Source organism: Notamacropus eugenii, chromosome X (genome assembly GCF_028372415.1).
Source record: "Notamacropus eugenii isolate mMacEug1 chromosome X, mMacEug1.pri_v2, whole genome shotgun sequence".
NCBI lineage: Eukaryota > Metazoa > Chordata > Mammalia > Diprotodontia > Macropodidae > Notamacropus > Notamacropus eugenii.
Genome location: NC_092879.1, coordinates 90,017,004 through 90,025,487, shown reverse-complemented (window position 1 = coordinate 90,025,487; position 8,484 = coordinate 90,017,004). Strand labels below are relative to the sequence as shown.

The following is an 8,484-nucleotide window of genomic DNA, read 5'->3' as shown; positions in this document are numbered from 1 at the left end:
CCCAGAGAGCCTACTACCTTTGAAAAAATGGCATCTATACGCTGTTGGTGAACTTGAAAAGACTGGGAGAGGTATGGCAGCACTGGAGAAGGAAAAATTCCTGATTTTCAGAAGAGAGAAAAAGAATGGAGCCTTTGGTTATCTGGGCCAATGGGCTTGACTTCAATTCCTAGCAAAATTCTGAGTTATGTCCCTAATAAGCAGTATTAAGAAAGAGAATGATCTTCATCAAGAACAGGTCATGTTTGATCAACTTTATTTATGACCAGCTTCCTAAACTGATAGATCAGAAAATATAATAGTATGCCTAGATGTCAGATGAAATCTCTTTTATTCTTCTTGTGGAAAAGATGGAGAGATGCAGGCTAAATAAAAGTGCAATTAAATGTAGGCTAGATAGAAATGCAATTAGATGGCTTAAAACATTTGGCCAGATCAAATAAGATTAAATGTAATATGGGTAAATGTCAAATTTCACACTTGGGCTCCAAAATCAACTTCATATATACAGGATGGAGAGAGCATCAGCTCATCTGGAAAAGATCTGGGACATAGGCACAAACCACCAGCTCAGTATAAAGCCATAGTGTGATGAGGCAGCCAAGAAAGCAAACATAATCCTCAGCTTTTTATTGAGTCAGACTCTCCAGGAATAAAGATGTGACAGTTCTGTATTTATCAGACCACATTTGGTGTACTGGGTTCACACCTGGGCCCTGTATTTTAGGAAGGATTAATTTTATTAATAAGCCAGATCAGCATGATGATGCTGGTGGCTCAGGAACTGATGACACATAGGGATTGGTTAAGGAAAATGAGGAGTTTTGGCCAGCAGAAGATATGGCATGGGTGGTACATGATAGCTTCCTTCAAATGTCTGAAGGCCTGCCACATGGATGAGAGATTAGATTTGTTCTGTTGGCCCTAGAGACCAATCCTTGGCGCACTGGGTCTGAGTTTGAGGGGGCTAACGACAACTTCCTGCCATTTAGAGCTATCCTAAAGTAGAGTAAGAAAAGTAGAGCTAGTGGGTTGCCCCTCATTGGAGGGAGGTCTTCAAGCAAGGGTGAAGTGACTACTTGTTGGCTATGGTGTGGAATGGATTACAGCATATTTCTCCTTTCATCATGAGCCATACGTTAATTTCAGGAACACATAGAAAGTAAGGCACACAGCACATTTGCTGATTAACATATTTTGTATTACATTTCCAAATCTTAATCAATGAGTACCCACCACATTGAAGAAACAATTTTTTGTTTCCTTCCGATCTCTTTTCTCCTAGTACATTCTTTTAGTTTTTGATGTCTTCTGGCAAGATGTACTTGCCTTTGGGAGGGCGTGTCAGTATGTACACTAGAATCACAATAAAGAGAATGAGGAACACCAACGTGGGCAGCACCACCCTGGTGACCAATTGGCGTGCCTCAGTCATCGTCTTCTTCCTTTCCCTTTTATCTTTGCCCTTTTCTTTCTTGATGTTCCTCCTGAGCTGCCTCATCTTGCCATGGAACTTTACAAGAGCCAGCTTTAAGAAGGCTCTCCTCTTGTGAGGAATTTGGGAGATTTTGAAGTGAAAATCTCTTCCTGTAGCCCTACCACCCCTGCTGCCAATGGCTGCTCCTGCTTTCTGGCAGCCTTCTCTCTGTAGAACCTTTGGCAACTTGGCCAACGAACCAAGTTACTTATCCTGTCAAACAAAGAAATGAGGTTAGTATGGCACAATCTAGTTTGGATGAAGTCTCATCAGCTCAGTGATCGCCAATTCCCTAAGTGCCCACAAACCACCACCTTGATAATATGTTGTAGAATTTTGCCAAATGAGAAGTCAAGCTCACCAGACTCTAATGTGGTCTCATTTTTGGAAATCAAGGTAATATTTGCCCCTTCCTAGTACTGTAGCACCTCCCCCATTGTCTATAGTCTTTGCAAAGAGCACTGACGGCCAGCACCCTATCCTAGGTCGCGTTTTTGTCACTGTCCTAGGATGTCATTCTGGGGTGATCTGAATTCATTGGGCACAGCTAGGTTCTATCTTAACATCTCCTCACTTATCTTGGTTCTCAATTTCCTATTAACCGTCATTGTTCTATCTTTCCCAGGTCAAAGATCATTCTCCTTAGAAGAGAAAATGGAAGCAAAAGAAAAAATGACATTAAGCCTATCTTTTCTCTGATCCTCCACTTGTTTCAATCAATATGGCTTAGAAAAGAAAAGCAAAGATGATGGAGGTCATGCCAGAGGGGGTACTCAGTCAGTGGTGGCAAAATGCCCCAAGAGAAAGAGGAACAATGTGGGTTGTGTGTTTATATAATGATGCTCTCCAAGGATTTCAGGTCCCAGAGCATGGGCCTAAAAGCAAAATATAACCCCAGGATGGGATTGTTTTTCAAATAAGCTGAGGACGGGTATGTGCTGTCTAAACAAGCGGATAAAAACAATCTCCATTGAATGAAATAACATATGTAAAAGATTTTGTAAATCTTGAAGCGCTGCATTAGTGCTCCATTATCATCACTGTCATCATCGTGCTTATGCTTACTGTAACCATTTCTAAACTGTAATTACTCTAGAGACTCAGTAAAGTGACAAAAGGCATCAAGTGGCTGACGTCCTTCTAAGCCTCTCTCTGATCTCACGGGCCGCAGTAGCTGGCACATGATAGGTGCTTATTGAATGAAGGAATGCGCACATGCCCGCGTTAAGGTATCACTGATGCCACCTTTTCCCCTTTCCAAGGGATTTGCACCATTTTAGGTTCACTCAATGTATCTGTTCTTTTTTTGAGCTACTTCTCCCTCATACTAAGAGAAGGAAAACCATCACTTTGGAAATGCCTACTTGATTTTAGCAGTGGAGATAGTCTGGCCCATGTTTCAGGCAGCTGTGGGTTCAGAATTGAAGCAACAACTTAGCCTGCCACCTCACATAGCAGTGCCCTGAGAGCGACTACTTAGAGGAAGCTCCTTGGTCCCATAGGGATAAAAATTTCCAATTCCTTCTAAATCTGTTTAGCTTTAAGTATGTGGGCCTGATTCTGCCACTGAGTTACTTAACCAATTTGAAGAGGATCAGGGGCATGGTTGACCCCTGTCTAAATGGCCAATGTGTTAGCAGCTCTGAGCAGAAGGTCACTGAGGCAGACAGAAAAATGCAGCCCACTCCGTGCTACAGCTCTGAACCCAAAGGCGGCCATGCTTGATGCAGGTTTAATTTGCAAATAGAGATTTACCAGAAGCCACGAAGGACCAAGTCTTCCTCAGTGCAGCATTTTTTCAAGTCCAATCCCCAAGTTCACTTTCTCTGACCTTTGCAGAGCCACGGACTGCTTCATCTCTCCCAGAACACCATGTAGTAAACGATCCCAAAGCTGATCAATGAAGAGTGACTTACCTTGTATGTGCAAAAATAGCTGCGGGGAGCTAGGGAACGTTTGATTTCATGGTTCAGGTCACTCCCTATTTTGTGTAGCATTTTGCATTCAGAATTTTTATCCCTTCAGTGCCACCCTCTCTCCCCATCACCCTCTCCCAAGCCCCACCTTGGTTTGACTCCCTGGAGGCTCTTTTTATGTTTGGGTTCAGATTCATTTCCCTGGGAAGGAAGACTTTGCCAAGATGGGTGTGCCAACAGTTGGCTTTGGGACATAAAGAGAAATCTAAGTTAGAAGAGTGTTCACCTAGTGCCATGTCCACCAAGGAAAGACACCAACTGAATCCTCTACATTCCACCTGCTGGATGGACTCAGTAATCTCCAGGAACCTAAACTTGGGAAGCTGTCAAGAAAAAGGTACAGCATCTTTAATATGAAGAATACACAGGAGAACAAGGACAAATAACAGGGAATGGTAATGGCCAATTTCTTCTTTGAACAGCATGTAGAGCAGACCCCCATCTCCCTTCACCCTCTCCCTCCATCTCCGTCTTCCTTCCTTCAACATGCAAATGAATATTGGCCACTTCCCTTTTCAGTCTCGCTGACTAATTCAGCTGTTCCTTGAAACTGAACTTTGAAACATATGGGCACACAGACCCATCTATATGCAGAATGATTCTTTGAACAGCATGTGAACAGTTTGGCATTACATGCTAGGTATCACACAAGCAAATTTCTACCATACAAAAGAATGCATTTCCTTATTGTGACACTTGAGATAGCAGTAGCAATAGCAAAGGGAAAAGAAGACTGAGCTCAACTTGAAACTGCTCCACCCAACTGGGTAGTCTTTGTTAGCTTCTCACTCCTTCTCTGAGAATGATCCCATGGTAGGCTCCAGGTGCTAGAGTGAACACATCTAACCTCATTTCAGCCCCCCAAGTCAAGGACTCTCTTCTCAGAGAAGTATCCTCAGCATGTATCCTTTTTTGCCCTTGCATTCTCTGGTTTATTTCTGTCTGGGAGTTGATGTGGAAACGAAAATTTCCTCTTTATGGAAACTTCTTCCAGGGAAAGAAACTAAAATAGAGGCAGTATTACTACAGAATTAAGGGAAGGCATGAAAAAGATATAGACATGGGATATGGCTTTATTGGCATTACTGGAAGAGACTTGAGATGCCTCCTACTGTCTAAGGATTAATTTATTACAAAATTCAGTGGATTTCAAGATTGTATGATGGGTCCCTGGATCATGTACACATCACATGTGATACCAAAAAGAAATTTCCAATATTAATAGAAGGCATTCAGGCCGTGTGACTTAGAAGTGGGACTACGTATATAAATGTCTAAATCCAGTATGGATTATTTTGGCTCATGAATTATTATTAATGGTTGTCTGTGTCTGAAAATAACAAATGAAGAAAGACCACGAAACACTGGATAGTCTTCAATTGATGATCCCTATCACTCTTCTCTTGGTGATGTAAAAAATCACAGTGCAAACGCTCATTAATTTGAAATCCACTATTTCAAATTTTTGATTTTCCAGATAGCATATATCATCCTTTTAGAAAAAGAGGTTTGAAATTATTTCTTTCTCCATGAATTAGTAGAGTCTTATATCTTAGTAAAAGTCAGCAGCTTTATCAAACTGAGTGATCAAAAGACATAAAGGATTGTTTCAAATGTGTCTCCAACTTCTGGTCCCCAAAGTTAATTCTAACACATTAAAAAGACTTCTGTGGTGAGTGGATATTATTGTAGAATTTAGATCTGGCATAAATGTTAATGAATTTGTGACATATTTTACCTATTAGTCGTAACAGCTCAAGAGGCAGTACGGTATAGTAGAGAACTAGCCTGAGTCACTATAATCTGGGTTCAAAGGCCACCTGTGACATGAGTCAGATGTGTGCCCTTGGTCAGTCACTTAACAACTCTTTAAGACTCCACATTGAACAGCAGTTGCCAATCTGCATTGGCGGAAGGCGTTTCCTCGCTTTGAGACACCTATGAAGTCACAGGATTGGATGGCACTCCTCTCCCTACTCCTCCCTCCCAAATGCTGACTTACACTGCCCTCGAGCCTGACAGTTTCTAAGTCATGCTCCTCACCACAATCTGGTTTAGCACTCTAGGTGAAATGCTCTATCTCAAGTTTGCCATGACCTCACTGGTGTGGGCACTCCTTCCGTTGCTGATAGGCGCCCATCTATGCCTTCTCATGGGATGCAGATGTAATTGGTTTAACTGATAGGAAAGTGAGACCCAGGCAAGGAAAGGAGTTTAGAATCTTAGAATCTTTAGGGTCAGAAGGGACCCTAGATACCATCTCATCCAATTCCTTTGTTTTACAGATAAGTAAATTGAGACCCTGAGAAGGGGAGTAACCCCCACAAAGTCACATAGTAGGGTATATCCAGCTCACACAGCAAGGGGTAACAGGGAGAGCTGGGACTTGAATGAACATAGCTATGTTATTATACTTGAAAGTAAAGAACCCACATGTTTTTAGGCTATCCTGTGATTCAGACTTCTCATTAATTAAGCCAGATTGGCCTCATCCCTCACCCCTAAATTATTTGGAAATTATGAAGTGCTACATTGTGGCACTACTTGAATATAAACCACAAGCAGCAGAAAGTAATTAATTAACAAGTGGAAGGTAACCTCAGACCAGATGATACCATATTGGGTTGTGAGGACAATTCTAAGTTTACTGATAAAATCCATTTTTATCAGCTCCCTTATACTCCATAATAAGGCCACTGTAGCCCTTCCTGCTCAAGGCACACAAGTGAGAGCTAGTGCAGATTTGATTTTAATAAATACTGTCTATGGGAAGCATGGACAGGGAGGAACAGATGTTGGAACCATATGACAACAGTGTGTCAGGATAAAAAACCTGGGCATTTCTATGGCACACCTGGTGTTTATGATACTTCGGCAACTTTTATAGCTAAAGCATCTGGCCCTGTGCTGCTGTTCTTTCATTTTCAAATACCCAGGATCTTACGCCTCTTGCAGTGTAGACATGTCCATCAGGGAAAAAAACAGCATCAACAGGAAACCTGGCATGAGGCTCATGGAGAGACTGTTGCCTCCCCACAAGGAAAACATGGGAAATCTGGTAGTGGAATAAACCAATACAAGAAAGTGTGACAATTCATCTGTCTGTAACCTTTTCAGGCAGAATGTCTCTCTGAAGAAGAAAAAAGTGTTTAATCTGGAGCTGAAAAGGAAAATCTTTTGCATTCCTGATTTCCCCTTGCTTTCCATCTTATCTCCAAAGGCAAGCTACAGCACTTGTATACGAGCACATTCAAAATAAGTACACTGACACACTATCCATTCTGTCTATACATCTATCCATTCTGTACCATGCATTCATCCAAGGCCTATTGCCTGCCTTGGGATGGACACAATGGCACTTTTCATTGTACCAGTTTGACCGACCAGTGTGTTCAAAGCCTTTTTTAAAGGCTGTGTCCATGGGACAAAATATACCAGGTTGAAATATGGCTCCTTTGTCATCTTCAGATGTCTTGACACCCCAAGTGAAACAGCACAACAGCCAACACAACTTCAATGTAAGAACGGTATGAATAGTGACAACTTATATTACTCTAGCGCTCTAGGTTTGAGCCACCTCCTGAGGTAACTAGGGAGCTACAGTTTTACAGGCAAAGAAACAGCTGCTGAAACTAAGGCTCAAGGAGGTCAACTTCCCTCCACCATTTCTAATTCTGCCCTCTGGTGCCAAGCAGAGTAAAACTGATCCCTCTCCCATAGGACAGCCCTTCTGATACTTGGATACATTCCCCCTACATCTTCTCTTGTCTAGGCTAAGCTGCCCTAGGGCCTTTCCCCAATCCTCAGATGACATGATGTTAGAGGATTAACCCCTGGGTTCATAGCTCACAAGTGACAGGGCCACAATTCAAACCTAGGGCTCTTGATTTCAAGTGTGGCTGATTTTGAATGAAGAACCCTGTCTCTTCTACCAGCCTAAAACAGATCAAAATAAGAGAAAATTGGTCTCCTCCCCACCCCAGTAGTGGGTTTGCTGCCAGTATGGACAACTGTCCACTCACGTTACCTTGATCACTCCCTCAGAGTTGTTGCCTAGTGGCTGGGCTTAAACTGGAATCTGTGCCAAAGGCAACAGAATGTTAACGGAATGGAATGCAGCATCACAGACTGAAGTGAGCACACAATTCCAGAATCTCAGGAGTTATAAGGGAGCTCAGAAGCCTTCCCATCCAATAGGAAGTTATTTAGCTTTGTTTAAGAGCAGATCCTACTAACTCCCAGGGCAGTCCACGCCATCTGCAGGCAGGTGAACCCAGCCTAGCTGAAGCAGCCAGGTACTTTGAGGGAGTGATGGGAGGCACTATGTGCTGCAGACATGGTCAAGGGAAGTGAAAGCACCACCATTACCACCTTGACCACCATCTCCCCTCAGATCCCAATGGTGATAGCTCAGAACCCTAAACCCAAGGGCCTGGGTAATAGAATTGCCCCTGATTGTATTTTTTATTCCCAGTGTTTAGCCCAGTGCTTTAGATAGAGCCAATATTTAATAAATGCTTTTTTCATTCATTCATCATCAGTAGTGCTGATCATTTGGGTGTTCCTCACTTCCAGTTAGTGCTCCTAGTTCTGCCCTTTGGGCCTAGGCTTGACGAGGCCTGTTCTCCGTGTCAGCCCTTCTGATACTTACTCAACTCTCAGATCCCCCTTCTCACATCTCCAGGTCCTTCAACGACTCTTCATGTGACATCATCCTGGTTTTCCGTCCCTGGATGCTCTCTTGCTTCATAATATCTTTCCTGAATTGTAATGGTAATAAGCAGAACTGAACATAATATCTAAGATGTAGCCAGTGCCCAAGCAGAGGACAGAAGGACCATTGCCCCCTGCTTTGCGTCTCTTCACGTAGTCTAGGAGAGCCTCAGCCTTGGGGCAGCTGTGTCAGACTGCTCGTTCGAGTCTCTCTCCAAGGCCCAGATGTTTTTGACACTTCCTACCTGGCTCCGCCTTTTTCTTCTCATGCTTGTGAGGTTGATTTCTCTTTAACTCAGAAGTAAGTAGTTGGTATTT

The 8,484-nt window shown here is 42.8% G+C and overlaps 1 long non-coding RNA gene across 1 annotated transcript; it reads right to left on the bottom strand.

The window, feature by feature from the left end:
- Window positions 1-1,197: 1,197 nt before the first annotated feature.
- On the bottom strand, window positions 1,198-7,620 carry LOC140515641 (uncharacterized). The gene is made up of 3 exons (XR_011971112.1): window positions 7,481-7,620; window positions 3,542-3,637; window positions 1,198-1,690 (listed from the first exon to the last, which is right to left on the bottom strand). It is a non-coding gene; the product is annotated as an uncharacterized lncRNA (long non-coding RNA).
- Between the last annotated feature and the right edge of the window lie 864 nt (window positions 7,621-8,484).